The sequence below is a fragment of the Jaculus jaculus genome, chromosome 5 (genome assembly GCF_020740685.1).
Source record: "Jaculus jaculus isolate mJacJac1 chromosome 5, mJacJac1.mat.Y.cur, whole genome shotgun sequence".
Taxonomy (NCBI): Eukaryota; Metazoa; Chordata; class Mammalia; order Rodentia; family Dipodidae; genus Jaculus; species Jaculus jaculus.
Window position 1 is genome coordinate 97,761,687 of NC_059106.1, and position 14,904 is coordinate 97,776,590.

The following is a 14,904-nucleotide window of genomic DNA, read 5'->3' on the forward strand; positions in this document are numbered from 1 at the left end:
ATAAGGTGGAGAAGGATCAAGAAAGACACCTGATATCAATCTCTGGCCTCCACACACACTTGCACACACAAACACATGCCTTCATACAAATGTGAACATTCATATACATATATACTTTACACACATAAAAAAGTAAGATTAGACAGAATTGTTACTAAAACTTATGTGATTATCCATGGTGAAGTCAAAAATACTTTTTCAAGAAAGCTTGACATTGTCATGTTCAGCACCAGCTTTATGATTTGGATTTATAATGTGAACGGTGAGTTAGTTATCTATTGCTGCATCATAAGTTACTCCCAAGCTTGATGACCTAAACTAATAACTGGATGTCTTCTCTCATAGAATCTTTGGATTAGGAATTTAAGCAAGGCACAATCATGTGCTCTCCATAGTTTCCAAGACTTCAGATCAAAGACTGGACTTTACAACAATCAGAAGGCTTGTTTATCTTCCATCGATGCTACCAGTCAGCTGGGGTCCAGCTGAGCCTGTCATCCAAAACATCCATTCATGGCATCTTCCTGTGGCTGTCTCACAACATAGTAGTGGAGATCCCAAGACAGAGTCCAGCAAAAGTTGTTTTCTAAAACCAGCCTCAGGCCAGAGTTTAGGTGGTTCAAATCTGGAATCTCACCACATACATGGGCTGAGGCAGAAGGATCACTACAAGCTTGAGGCCAGCCTCATCTACAAAGCGAGTTTCAGGACAAACAGGACTGTATAGTACAACCATCTCTCAAAAAAAAAAATGTAATAAGAAAACAAAAACAAACCTGGGCTGGGGAGATGACTCAGAGGTTAAGGATTCTTACAAAGCCTTCTGGCCCAGAGTTCAATTCCCCAGGCCCCATGTGACACTGGATGGGTATTCATTTACAGTAGCAAGAAAACCTGGCATGCCCTCCACAACACACACACACATGCAAATAAATAATAATTTTTTTAGAATCTACACATCACTTTTGCTGTATTTTATTGGTCAAGTAGATTACAATATTCTATGTGTATGCAAGTAAATGGCATATAGATCTCACCTCTCAGTATAAAAAAGCTTTATAGAGTGAGATGAACATGTGGTGTCAAATAGTATTGCAACCATCTTTGGAAATATAGCATGCCACTAGTAAGGATATGAGATAAGACTGTTTCCTGTTGTTGAAAGCTTTAGCTAACATTATCTTCCTTGTCTAATAAGCCTACTGTTAACTGAGACTGACAATCATTTGCAGTCTTGTGTAAAACATATTCTTTCTTTCTCTCTATTGAGATGGAGGTGGAGAATGACAGTAAGCACTCCAGGGCCTCTTGCCACTGAAAAGAACTTCCAAACATATGCACCACTTGGTGCATCTGGGTTTATGTAGGTACTAGGGAATCAAACCCATCATCTGGCCAGCAAGTGCCTTTAACCAGTGAGCCATCTTTCCAGCTTCTAAAGTATATTCTTTAAAATGTGTTACCTAATTATTTTTAAACAAAAGGGAGACCAATTAGGTAGGCAGACAGAAGTGATGACAAGAGTCAACTAGAGCACCCTTGGTGAAAGTTGTCTCTGAAACAGAGAGACAGACAGATGGACATCTAGATGGAAAAGGTGGTTGCTTGGTTCATGCCTCACATTTCTTCCACATGGACTTGAGATGGCTTGCTCCTGTGATTTTAACTTCATGGCTGTGAAGTCCTACTTGTATGGTTTCTTCTTTGTTCAGTTAGATTTTAATCCTCATGTCCATGGCTTTATTTATGTAATTCTCACTGCCTAAGATAATACAACCATACTTGTAAAGTCATCATGTTACAAATAATAGATATTTGCAAAATCTACTTTGTTAATGAATACTTCATTGCGGCTTTGTTTGTTTTGTTTTGAAGCAAGATCTCCTGTAGCCTACGTTGGCTTGGAATTCACTCCCAAGTGCTAGGATTATAGGTGTGTTCCATCATGCCTAGCTTATGTGATGGTGCTGGGTATCAAACTCCAAGCTTCACACATTCTATGTGAGCACTCTACCAACTGAGCTGGATCCGTAGCCTCAACAATTGCATTATTACATGATTTGAAAAGGGCAACTCTTCTTATCTAGATATTGAGGGGGCCAGACTTCATAAAAACAAGATCTAAAAGTGAAGCTTTAGAAATAAAACTTTCTAGCCCATCATGGTGATACACACCTGTAATCCCAGCACTTGGGAGGTGGATGGAGGCAGGAGGATTACACATTCAAGGTTCTGGGTGCTGGGGAGATGCTCAGTGAGTAAAATGCCTACAGTACAAGCACAACGGTCTCAGTGGGAATCACCAGAACCCACTTAACTGGCATACCGCAGAGACAGACAGGAGATCCCTGTCTAGGCAGTCCAGTCAAATCAAATTGATTCAATAAGGGACATCCAGTCTCAAAAATGAGGTGGAGATTACTGGGAGAAAGAAAGTCCAGCCACTAGTAAGTTGCTCATAACCCAGTAAATCCTACCCAGGTTCATGCAAGGAACTCTAACTTAACTCAGTGAGTTGCACGCATGCTTGTTCACGCGCATGCGCGCGCGCACACACACACACACACACACACACACACACACAAGTGGGAAGTCAATTACCTGCAAAGAAGAAGAGGTTTAATGGAAGTGGGAGGGGGATAAGAGAGGGTAATGGAGGATGACTATGATCTAAGTAATAGTATATAAAATTATCAGAAATAAGATGTAAAAAATTGACTGAAAATGAAGTGGAGAGCAACTAACAAAAACACCTCAGTGTCCACTGGCCTCCACACACATATACCCACACACATACAAATATGTATGCACACCACACATAAAAAAAGAAAAGTTCAAAAATATTCTTAGCTACATAGTGAATTTGAGGCCCATTTGGGCTACATGAGACTATGCCTCACAAATAAATAGATAAATCTTTCCTCTCTCTTAAAGCCCCTGTGATCCTCCTGCCTCCATACTGCACCCTTCATCATCTTTATTTAACTTTGTTTAATTCATAAATCTCATATGTGTACATAATGTAGTTTGATCATAAACCCCTTCCTCATGTCCTTCATCCACAGTCCTCCTTCCACTGAACCCCTTCTTTCCAATTAGTCCCCCTTCTTTCTTTCTTTCTTTCTTTCTTTCTTTCTTTCTTTCTTTCTTTCTTTCTTCTTTCTCTATTTCTTTATTCTGTATTTATCTATTTACTTTGCTCCTTCATCATCCATGATGAAATGTTGATGAGCCTCACATTGGGTAGGACTTTTGCAGGTGACAACAGCTGCTGTGAGGTCATGAATGCAGCAACCACTTCACATGTACTGGTGTCCCAAAACACTGCTTCTCATCCTCAGGGTTTTACAGTTTTTCCACTCCCTCTTCCACAATGTTCCTTCAGTCTTGGAGGGAGTGGAAGAGATGGATTGTGCTGAGCACTTAACAGTCACTTCTCAACACTGGTTGAGTTTTTAGCCTCCCAGTGGTTACTCCCACCTGCAGAGAGAAGCTTCTCTGACCTGAGGTGAGAGCAGCACTCATCTGTGGACATAAAAATAAATATTTAGAGGACAATTTGATGGGCACAACATGTGTATTTATTCAAACAACAATAATGTCTTTCTCCCCTCCTGGACCTTCCCAGCCATAGACCTCTGCTACTGATTTTTAGTTCCAGCTCACACACAAGTCTATACATTTGTAGCTAGGATCCACATATGAGAAAAAACATGCAACGTCTGGTTTTCTGGGCCTGAGTTACTGCACTTAGTATAATCCAGATCCATCCATTTCCCTACAACTTTCATAATTTCATTTTTCTTTACTGCTGAATAGAACTCCATTGTGTACATGTTCCACATATTTATTATTCATTCATCTGTGGATGGACATCTAGGCTGGACTGGGAAAATGGCTCAATGGTTCAAGTTGCTTGCTTGCAAAGCCTGCTGGCCTGGGTTCAGTTCCCCATTATACAATAGCTATTGTGAATAGAGCAGCAATAAACATGGTTGAGCAAGTATCTCTAAGGTAGTGAGAAGAGTCATTAGGATATATGCCTAAGAGTGCTATAGCTGATCATATGGTAAGTCTATTTTTAGCTGTCTCAAGAACCTCCACACAGATTTTCATAATGGCTGTACCAGACTACATTCCCACCAACAGTGTAGAAGTGTTCCACTTTTACCGCATCCCCACCAACATTTATTGTCATGTGTTTTCTTGATGGTAGCCATTCTGATAGGAGAGAAATGGAATCTCAAGATAATTTTAATTTGCATTTCCCCAATGGCTAAGGATGTAGAACACTTTTTTAGATGCTCATATGCCATCTATATTTCTTCTGATGAGAACTCTCTATTTAGTTCCATAGCCCATTTTTTAATTGGGTTGTTTGATTTCTTATTGTTCTGTTTTTGAGTTCTTTGTATATTCTGGATATGAATCCTCTGTCAGATGTGTAGCTGGCAAAGATTTTTTCCCATTCTGTAGGTTGTCTCGTTGCTCTATTCACAGTGTCCTTTGCTGTACAAAAGCTTTGTAATTTCATGAGATCCCAGTGGTTGATTGGTGGTTTTATTTCCTGAGCAATTGGGATTATATTCAGAAAATCATTACTTATGCCAATATGTTGAAGGGTTTCCCCTACCTTTTCCTCTAGCTGTTTCAGAGTTTCAGGTCTGATATTAAGGTCCCTACTCTATTTAGATTTGATTCTTGTGCACGAAGAAAGACAAGGGTCTATTTTCATCCTTCTATATACAGATATCCAGTTTTTCCTGCACCACTTGTTGAAGAGGCTATCTTTTCTCCAGTGAATTTTTTTTTTTTTTGGTATTTTTTTCAAAAATCAGATTGCTGTAGCTGTCTGGACTTAATCTAGGTCCTCTATTTTGTTCCATTGATCTATGTCTTTCTTTGTGTCAATACCATGCTGCTTTTGTTACTATGGCTTTGTAATATAGCTTAAAATCTGGTATGGTGATACCACCAGTCTCATTTTTGTTGCACAAAATTGTTTTGGCTATTCAAGGTATTTTTGTGCTTTCAAATGAATTTTAGGATTGTTGCTTCTATTTCTGTGAAGAGTGCCATTGTAATTTTAATGGGGATTGCATTAAATGTATAGATTGCATTTGGTAAGACGGACATTTTCACAATATTGAATCTTCCAATCCAAGAACATAGGATGCCTTTCCATTTCCTTTTGTCTTCTGCAATTTTCACTTGAGTGTTTTAAAGTTGTCACTGTAGAGGTCATTCACTTCCTTGGATAGGTTTATTCCAAGGTGCTTTTTTTTTTTTTTTTTTTGAGGCAATTGTAAATGAGAGAGATTCCCTGATTTCATCTTCTGCATGTTTGCTGCTAGTATATAGGAAAGCTACTAATTTCTATGTGTTTATTTTGTATTTGCTAGTTTTTAAATAATATTATATGTATGATAAAAAAATAAGTTACAGATACCAGAATAATAATGACACAGTCAGGTGTGCTGGTCAGTGCCTATAGTCTCAGCATTTGGGAGATAAAGGTGTTCCAGGCCTGATTGAGCTATACAAACTTGTCTAGAAGGAGGAAGAGGAGGAGGAAGGAGATGTCTTTCCATTTATTTGTGTCTTTTTTCCTTTTTTTGAAAAAAAATTATTATGTATTCATTTGTACCTGGGAGAAGGGTTGCCATGGACTCTTGTGCTATAAACTAACACCAGATACAGGTGCCACTTTATGTTTCTGGCTTACATGTATAATGGGGAACTGAACCCAGGCCAGCAGGCTTTGCAAGCAAGCAACTTGAACCATTGAGCCATTTTCCCAGTCCTTTTTTAAACTTTATTTTTGCAGTGTTTGGTAATTTTTAGTCTCTCACCTCTTGAGTTAGGTTTGGAATTTAATTTAATTTATTTATTTATTTTGGTTTTTTGAGGTAGGGTCTCACTCTAGCCCTGGATCTGGTTTTCACTATGTAGTCCCAGGCTTGCCTCAAACTTTGGGCCATCCTCTTCTGCCTCCTGAGAGCAACACATGTGCCACCATTCATAGCTAGGTTTGGAACTTTTAACTTAATGCCCTCTTTGGGGTGTTCATGCTAAAAGTAGAAATGTAACTATGTTGGTTTTGCATTCTGCAACCTCACTGAATGTGTTTTTCAGTTCTGCTTTTGTCAGAGCTTTGTAGTTCTCTTTATGTATGTAATTTGGACATGCTTTGTTACTTGCTCACACTTTGTACAGTTCTCTGATTTCTTCCTTTTAGTTTTTAAATCATTACACATACTTATCATATAACTTCTTTCAACTTATTTTGTTATTTATGGTTCTTAGGATGTTAATGTTATAGTAGTGTATGCTGAGCGACTCTCTTCATATAGTTTATATTGTTCTGTGTGTGTGTGTGTGTGTCTTTGTGAATATGTATATGTTTGTGTGTGGCTGCACATGTGTGTGCATGCATGCATGCATGCATACATGTGCATGTGGAGGCCAGAGGATAACCTCAAAAGTCACTTCTCAGGAATGCTATCAGCTATTCTTTGAGATAGGGTCTCTCATTGTCCTACAGTTTGCCAACTAGGCTACAATGGCTGGCCTCCCAGCCCTGGGATTACAAGAAAATGCCACCATGCCCAGATTTTTGGACACTGAATTCCAGGTTGATTTTGCAGTGTGCTACAACCAAAGCAAATGGTATTTTTAGCAATAGAGTCTTACCATCTAGTTCTATTAGTCTATATCATTTTTTAAAGACTGTATTTTCTGTTTGTGGTAACCATAGAAACCTGTGTTGTAAAAGCCTAGGAGAATATTCTAGGACTTGTTTCTTGAGACATATGGGATTTTTCCAGTGGTATCAATGGTCTTGCAGCTGCTAGAGAAGAACATCTGGCACCCCCCTCCATGTGTTTCCTTGTATAGAATCTTTCCTAAAGCTTGCCTTTAACTAGCCCAGAGATTGTCTGGTCTCCACCCCCACCCATAGGACTGGGTTTACGGACATGCATGACCATGCCCAGCTGTTTGTGTGACATCTGGAGATCGGAGCTCCGGCAACCTCAGACACCTTTATGGCCTTTATGCTTGCACAGAAAGCCCACTTGACCATTGATTTTTTTTAAATTATTTTATTGCTGGGCATGGTGGCACATGCCTTTAATCCCAGCACTCAGGAGGCAGAGGTAAGAGGATCACCGTGAGTTCAAGGACACCCTGAGACTACATAGAGAATTCCAGGTCAGCCTGAGCTAAAGTGAGACCCTACCTCAAAAATTTTTTTTAAAAAATCATTTTATTTGCATGTGCACATGCATGTGAGGGGGGTAGAATGTTCATCCAGCTTTACATGGGTGGGTGGAAATTGAACCCTGGGCCAACAGGCTTTGAAAACAAGAGAGCTTAACCACTGAGCTATCTACCAGCCTTCATACACAATATTCTAAACAGACTTATTAGCAACAGTTTCTCAGAAACATTTTCACTCTGTAGTCTCACAGTGGCCTCAAACTCACTGCGATCCTCTTATCTCTGCTTCCCAAGTACTGGGATTAAAGGTATGTGCCACTATGCCCAGCTCTTTGAAACATTTTTAGAACAGTGTTGGCACACATCTACTAAAACATACTGTCTCATCTGGGCTTGTGCATTTGTTGAGACTGATTCATTCCCATATCAGCAGAAACCACATGAGAGGAAGAGAGCAAGAAGAACATACTGAAACATTTTTTAAAAACAAAATTAAAATAAGCTTTGCTCCTAATAGTGTGGTAGAATAAAACATCTCCTGTGCCCTTTGTTCCAGAATTCTTTTCTCCTTATTTTGTGGTGGCAGAATCCCTCTTTACCAGGGCATCTCACAGGTGTGGTTTGAACAGAGATGGTCCTGGAAAGGCAAATGTGCTGGCCCTGGGTTAGTGTGGCTCCTTCCCCCAACTCCTACTCAGGATATCCTCCTGGATGAGGATCCAGGATGGGGCTTTGGTGCCAGAGCTAACAAGGAAGATGGTCCCTTCCACTGAATTAACAGAGTTGGGAGAACTTTAGCATGTGCTGCCTGCAGACATGTTTTTCTCCCACATAAAGAGAATTTGGTCAAGACAATACCAGAGGAATGATAAAAGCAAGAGATTAAAAAAAGAATATGAGAGAGGATGCTAAGAGCTCACTGATTCTCTTCCCTCCAGGCACATAGGAAGCCTACATGTCTCCATAACTACCCCGTATAGACAGCTGAAGAAGTTCCATCCAGAGGCAGTAATCCTCTGTCCTTAATGTTCTCCCCTACTTCTGCTCTGCTGGACTGAGAGGACAGGGTCCCGCAGAGGACTCTGGAGCCACTGGGGAGGAAAGCTAGAGGACAAGATGGTCTTGGAGCTTTCAGTCATGACATGGAAGACCATCCACTGAACTCTTATGCATATAGGAACTTAATTGTTATTGTGTTGTGTACTGAGATAGGGGAGACATTTGGAAGAGCATTTGGCCTCCCTGAGTAACAGAAAAGTAGTGAGCCCCAGTACCTTGTTCCAGACTATAGAGCCTGCTAGGCTGGCCGCTCTTTCCTTGGGAAATCCTTTTACTTATGCTGGTTGAGTGGCCTTTAGTTTCTTGCATCAAAAAAGATCCTCACTAACACAAAGGGAAGTGTGTACAAAGAAAATCAGATCAACATCAGGTTTATGTAAACTGAGTTACAATCATTTTGCTTTCCAAGAAGAGCTAGAACAGCCTTCTAATACTGAGCACTTGAGATGGGCTGTCAATTAAAATATATCCTAGGGCTGGAGAGATGGCTTAGCGGTTAAACGCTTGCCTGTGAAGCCTAAGGACCCCGGTTCGAGGCTCGGTTCCCCAGGTCCCACGTTAGCCAGATGCACAAGGGGGCGCACGCGTCTGGAGTTCGTTTGCAGAGGCTGGAAGCCCTGGAGTGCCCATTCTCTCTCTCTCCCTCTATCTGTCTTTCTCTCTGTGTCTGTCGCTCTCAAATAAATAAATAAATAAAAATTTAAAAAAAAATAAAATATATCCTGACTTCAGCATAACAGATAATTTTTCCTTCAATTCAGATAATAATTTTAAATAATAGTTATATTAATTGTTGAAATAATATGCATCTTCTTCTCCTCTGTCATTAAGATTTAATATTCCAACCATAATTTATCACTAGCATAGGAAAACTGGTATGTGGGAATACAGAAAGATAAACCCCGGCCCCGTGAGTGCTCACCTGCAGATCAGGGGTGATCCAGCCTCTTTACAGATGTCAGTATTACAGCACACAAAGAAGGAAGCACTGAGCCAAGGTCACATAGTCAGCAAAGTGTAAAACTAGTTGTAACTTGATTGATGATTGAGTGATAGATTAGGTTTTCACTCATTTGTAGTGCAAGGGCACAAACTCGCGGCTTCATGCATGTTAGTTAAGCTCTCTGCCACTGAGGTGCCTTGTTATCCCAGATGCCAAGACAGGAAGAGAACAAAAGTATAAGAAAGAAAGGAAGTTATTTATGAGTGGATATCCCTAACATTGACACTAAAATCAGAAGGTATGCACAGAAATCAGTTTGATAGTGGGAACTTACATTTTCCAGAAATACTGTGGTTTATTGATTCATCAAGCTGCACCCTGATCTCCATACAAGTAGGGACTGTACAAACATGCTGCTCAGTCTCTTGAACCAAGGAGGGCATCAGAGAACCAGGATGGGAAGACCACAAAGAGATCTCAGAGTTGTGAACAATGAACTTGGCCAAGGCTCACTCCCAGTGAGGACTGGTTCAAGAATTACATTTGGGGGATGGAAGGATGGCTTAGCAGTTAAGGCATTTGCCTACAAAGCCAAAGAACCCAGGTTCTATCTCCCAGGATCCACGTTAGCCAGATGCATAAGGGAGCACACACGTCTGGAGTTCATTTGCAGTGGCTGTAAGCCCTGGCACACCCATTCCCTCTCTCTGTACCTCTCTCTCTCTCTCCCTCTTTCTCTGTCAAATAAATAAACATAAAGAATTGCAACTGGGCCAGGAAATTAAAGTTATTCAAATAAACAAACCAACCCAGCATGTAAGAATGGGGTTGTGAGGTACATGTATCCCTTGGGATGAAATAGGGAGAGAAAACTATAACACAGACAAATCTTAGCAACAGCCACACAGCTGGTAACAAAGGTCAGGCTGTGCAAAGGTCTTGCTGACTGCCTTTTGATCCAGGAGTAAGAGACTCACACATCACTGTTGGGTCTGGCTGCAGCATCTGTCACCCCATTGATTGACAGGCTGGCTCCATTAGTTCTGGCTGGCTAGTCCAGGGTCTTCCTCCCCTACCTTTCCATCTGCCTCTTCTTGGGCTGTATGCTGTCAAAGGGGGCACTCTTACCTAATAGAGTGAGCCATTCTTCAGTGAAGAGAGTAAGCTCACCTGTTTCAAAAACCCCTTCCATGATCAATAGTTCTGACATATACCTCTGTCCTGAGAACGTACTCTACTGGATGCGGTGTCACGAGAAAAGAGATTCTGTCTCTGGAATTAAAAAGTCAACAGGGAGAGCACAAAGACTGATCTAAGATGGAAAATTCAAAGGATAAAGGGGAATGTGGTGCAAACAAGTTCTAGGAGGAAGTTGGAGGGTTTGGTGAGCCCTTGTGTTTCCTTAGCATGCTTGTGGGGAAGGTAGCAGCTCCCGGGGCTGATTTAGAATCATTACTGTCTGTTCCGCTCTTCCCATCTTCTTGGTTTCCTGACTTCAGCTTCTCTGTACTAATCTAGAACTAATATCTAGGACTCCTAACCCTCATACCATCTGCCCATGAGACATGTCTCCTTTAGTATCCAGAGATGAAGGAAATATTTATTTGATGGCTTGGAAAATGGCTCAGAGGTTAAAGACACTTGCTTGCAAAGCCTTTTGCCTTGAGTTTGACTTCCCAGTATGCACATAAAGCCAGATGCACAAAATGGCACTGGCACATCCATATTCTCTCTCGCTCTCTCTCTGTCTCTGTCTTCCAATCTTCACTGATAAATGAATGTATATACAAAAGGACATTTACTTGACATCCACTATGTCCCCATATGCACTTACTAGCCCATCTTCACAAGAAAATGGCCAGTGCCAGTACTTCAGATTAAATAAATGTGGGGATTATCCATAACACGTTAAGTATCATCCCACTCATTTCCCTTACGTCTCACTTAATCTTTGCCCTAATTCAATGAAATGAGAATCATTACTTAATTAGTGATAAATAGGATTTTAAGAGTAGCATATGAGTGCCTACTATTAATTTTGGCAGGTAGATACTGAAAAACGGGCTGGAGACATGGCTTAGTGCGTAAGGCACTTGCCTGCAAAGCCGAAGGACCCAGGTTCAATTCCTCAGGACCTACTTAAGCCAGATGCATAAGGTTGTGCATGTGTCTGGAGTTCATTTGCAGTGGCTGGAGGCCACCATGTGCCTATTCTTTCTGACTCCCCCTCTCTTTCCCTCTCAAATAAATAAATAAAAATAATAAAATAACTTTTTTTAATTTAAAAAGATATACTTATTGTAGTCAGGTTCACATTGCTGGCAAAAATCACCCAAACAAGAGCAGCTTTTGGGAAAAAAGGGTTTATTTGGGATTACAGACTTGAGGGGAAGCTCCATGATGACAGGGGAAAGTGATGGCATGAGCAGCAGAAGGAGCACACTCTGGCCAACATAAGGTAGACAGTGGCAACAGGGGAGTGTACCAAACAGTGGGGAAACTGGCTATAATACCTGTAAGCCCACCCCCAACAATACACTACCTCCAGGAGACATTAATTCCCAAATCTGCATCAGATGGGAATCTAGCATTCAGAACACCTAAGTTCATGGGGAACACCTGAATTAAACCACCACAATACTGAAAAACATCATTTACTATAATTTCATTAAGATATGCTACAATAAAAATAAAAAATGAAAATCAGAAAACAACACATTTGGTGCTAGAGAGATGGCTTAGTGAAAGGGTCTTGCTTGTGAAGCCTAAGGACCCAGGTTTGATTCCCTACCACTCACATAAGCCAGATGCACAAGGTGGTACATGTGTCTGTAATTCATTTGCAGTGGCTTCTCTCATTTGCATCTCTCTCTCTTTCTCTTAAATAAATAAACAAAATATTTTTAAAAAACAAGAAAGAAAGAAAGCAATAGGGCTGGAGAGATGGCTTAGTAGTCAAGGCACTTGCCTGCAAGCCAAAGGATCCAGGTTTGATTCTCCAGGACCCACGTAGGCCAGATGCACAAGGTGGGGCATGCATCTGGAATTCTTTTGCAATGGCTAAGGGCCCTGTGCACCCATTATCTTTCTCTCTCTCTCTCAAATAAATAAATAGGAATAAAATATTTTTTAAAAAAAGAAAGAAAACAACAATCCAGGTGTGATGACATAGGCTTTTAATCCCAGCACTCAGGAGGCAGAGGTAGGAGGATCACTATGAGTTCAAGGCCACCCTGAGAATACAGAGTGAATTCCAGGTCAGCCTGAGATACAGTGAGACCCTACCTTGAGAAAACAAAAACAAAGGAAAAAAATACTTTTGTGTTCAATAAATTTAGCTATAGGAAGTTTATGTTAGACTTTTTGTTGTAAATTATGAAAGCCTCTTCACAGTCCCCAAATTTGGGGAGCACTTATTTGAGTTGCAAGCTCAGGACTGAACCAACTGGTGAGTAGCTCTTTAGGCCTCCTGGTATCAGCACAGAGAGCCAGTCACATCCCCCTCCTCAGCCACCAAGCCATGCAGCGTCAGCACGCTGAATAGTGTTGTCTCGCAGAACAAAGCAGCCGCATCTTCACTCCACATATGAAAAAAAGGCAAGGAGAATTTTCAGCATTTCCAGAAAAACAAATGGGCAAATGAAAAGGCTTCCAGATATTAAGTAATCTTTGGAGATAAAATAGTAAATTGTGGAGAAAGATCATTTTATTTTAACTACATTTTTCAAATATTATAAGATTATTCTACAAAATTAATAAAATAAATCAGAAATGAGTGTAATAGGGCTTGAAATCTTAGTTTGTAGAATAAATGCAGTTATAATTTTTAAATTATAGTCTGATGAAATCTTTCAAGTTGTCAGCAACAATAAAAATTAGTCTTATTTGTACTTTCTAGTACTGAAAGAAACAGATTTTTAAAACTATAACTAAATTTAAAAATCAAATGCTATCCACTGTACCATATAACCAGCCCTTTAAAAAATGTTTTATAAAGGAAGAACATGGCTAGCTAGACCTTGCCCATTGGACTCTGTGCTCACTAAAATCTACATCATTTAGTATTTGGAGTGACAGATATATTATACATTTAATATTTATAGTAATAAAATACCATTCAGTGGAGAAAGCAAGGCCAAAATCAGCAATCAAGGTGAAGTAGACAGAAAGGTAGAAATAAAGCTATAAACAGTGGTATAATTGACATAGAGTTGTGATTATTTTGGTAACTTTGTCACATTTTGGCTGAGTTAAATTAACTTAAGGAAAAATATTACCTTGGACCATATGAAAATTTTCTTTTCTGTATGTAAAAATCATGATTAAATACCAGCATTTCAAGTAGTTTTTCTCATTCTTGACACAAGGTCAGTGGTGCCCAGGGAGACATGATACTGACTTTCATGCAGGAAATTCAACAGATCCTGTGACTTGGCTTTATGCCAAGTTATCATGGGAGACTCAACCACATAAATAAGAACACAGACCAGTACCATAGCAGGATTATCAACTACCTTAATTGTACCCACCATGTGCCAGGTGGAGCAGTGAAAAGATGGAGGGGCAGGAGCAGTGTCATGTGCACTATGAGGCATTGGACAGGTCAAGTTTGCCAAGAAGGGAATTTAACCTTGGAAAGAAAGGCACAGGGGCAAAGAGGTAAGCCTACCTTTATGTTGCTGTTGGTATCTATGTTGTTAGACCAAAGTATTTGTATTTGGTAAACAACAGAAAATAGTTTAATAAAGATGAGCTCACTTATTTATGGGGGGGGTGTGCGTGCGTGCGTGTGTGTGTGTGTGTGTGTGTGTGTGAGAGAGAGAGAGAGAGAGAGAGAGAGAGAGAGAGAGAGAGAGAGAGATCTCCCTGGCACTGCCAGAACTAGCTAGCAGCTTATACTGTCAACAGTTAGAGAACTTTCTCTCAGGGATCTAGGCTGCATTAACAATTTCATAAAGTGACATTGTGACGAACTATGAGTCTTACTAATGACTGTTGATTCTAGTTCCTTGCCTGTTAAACATTACACCCCTGTCCTATCTGCTGGTGCCATTGTAAGAACCTGTCTTTGACTGAGTAACTTACACCTAACCGCAGTTCAGGCCAGACAGCCTGCTGTTGAGGCACCAGTAGATTCAGTGTGTGGTGAAGGCAAGCCTGCCCTCTGCTTCACAGATGGCACTGCTGCGCACTCTCATGTTGCAGAAAGACTAAAAGGCCATCACTATGTTCCAAGTGGCAGCCTAGATGTGAAGGCCTGATAGCTCTCTCAAGACCCATTTCTTTATTTTTAATTTTACTTTGTTGCCACATGTTTGTGGGCATGACCTCACCAGGTCTCTTGCCACCACAAACTAATGCCAGACATATAGGCCACTTTTTGTATCTGGCTTCACATGGATACTGGGAAATTGAAGTCAATCAACAAGCTTTGCAAGCAGCCATTTTTAACCACTGAGTCATCTACCAAGCCCTAAAGTCCCTTTTAAAAGGCATTAATGATAGCAACTAGCAGTGGACCCTGCAAGTTTTATGGCTGGCCAGACAAGCCAAATGCACCAACTGGTGCAATGGTGACGTGTCTGTTATGGGAGTAACCAACCGCTCTCTGATTGGACTTGAGGTCCACTACACTGGACAGAATCCCTGCCTGGTACTGAAAATCTAGTCAAAAGCCTATT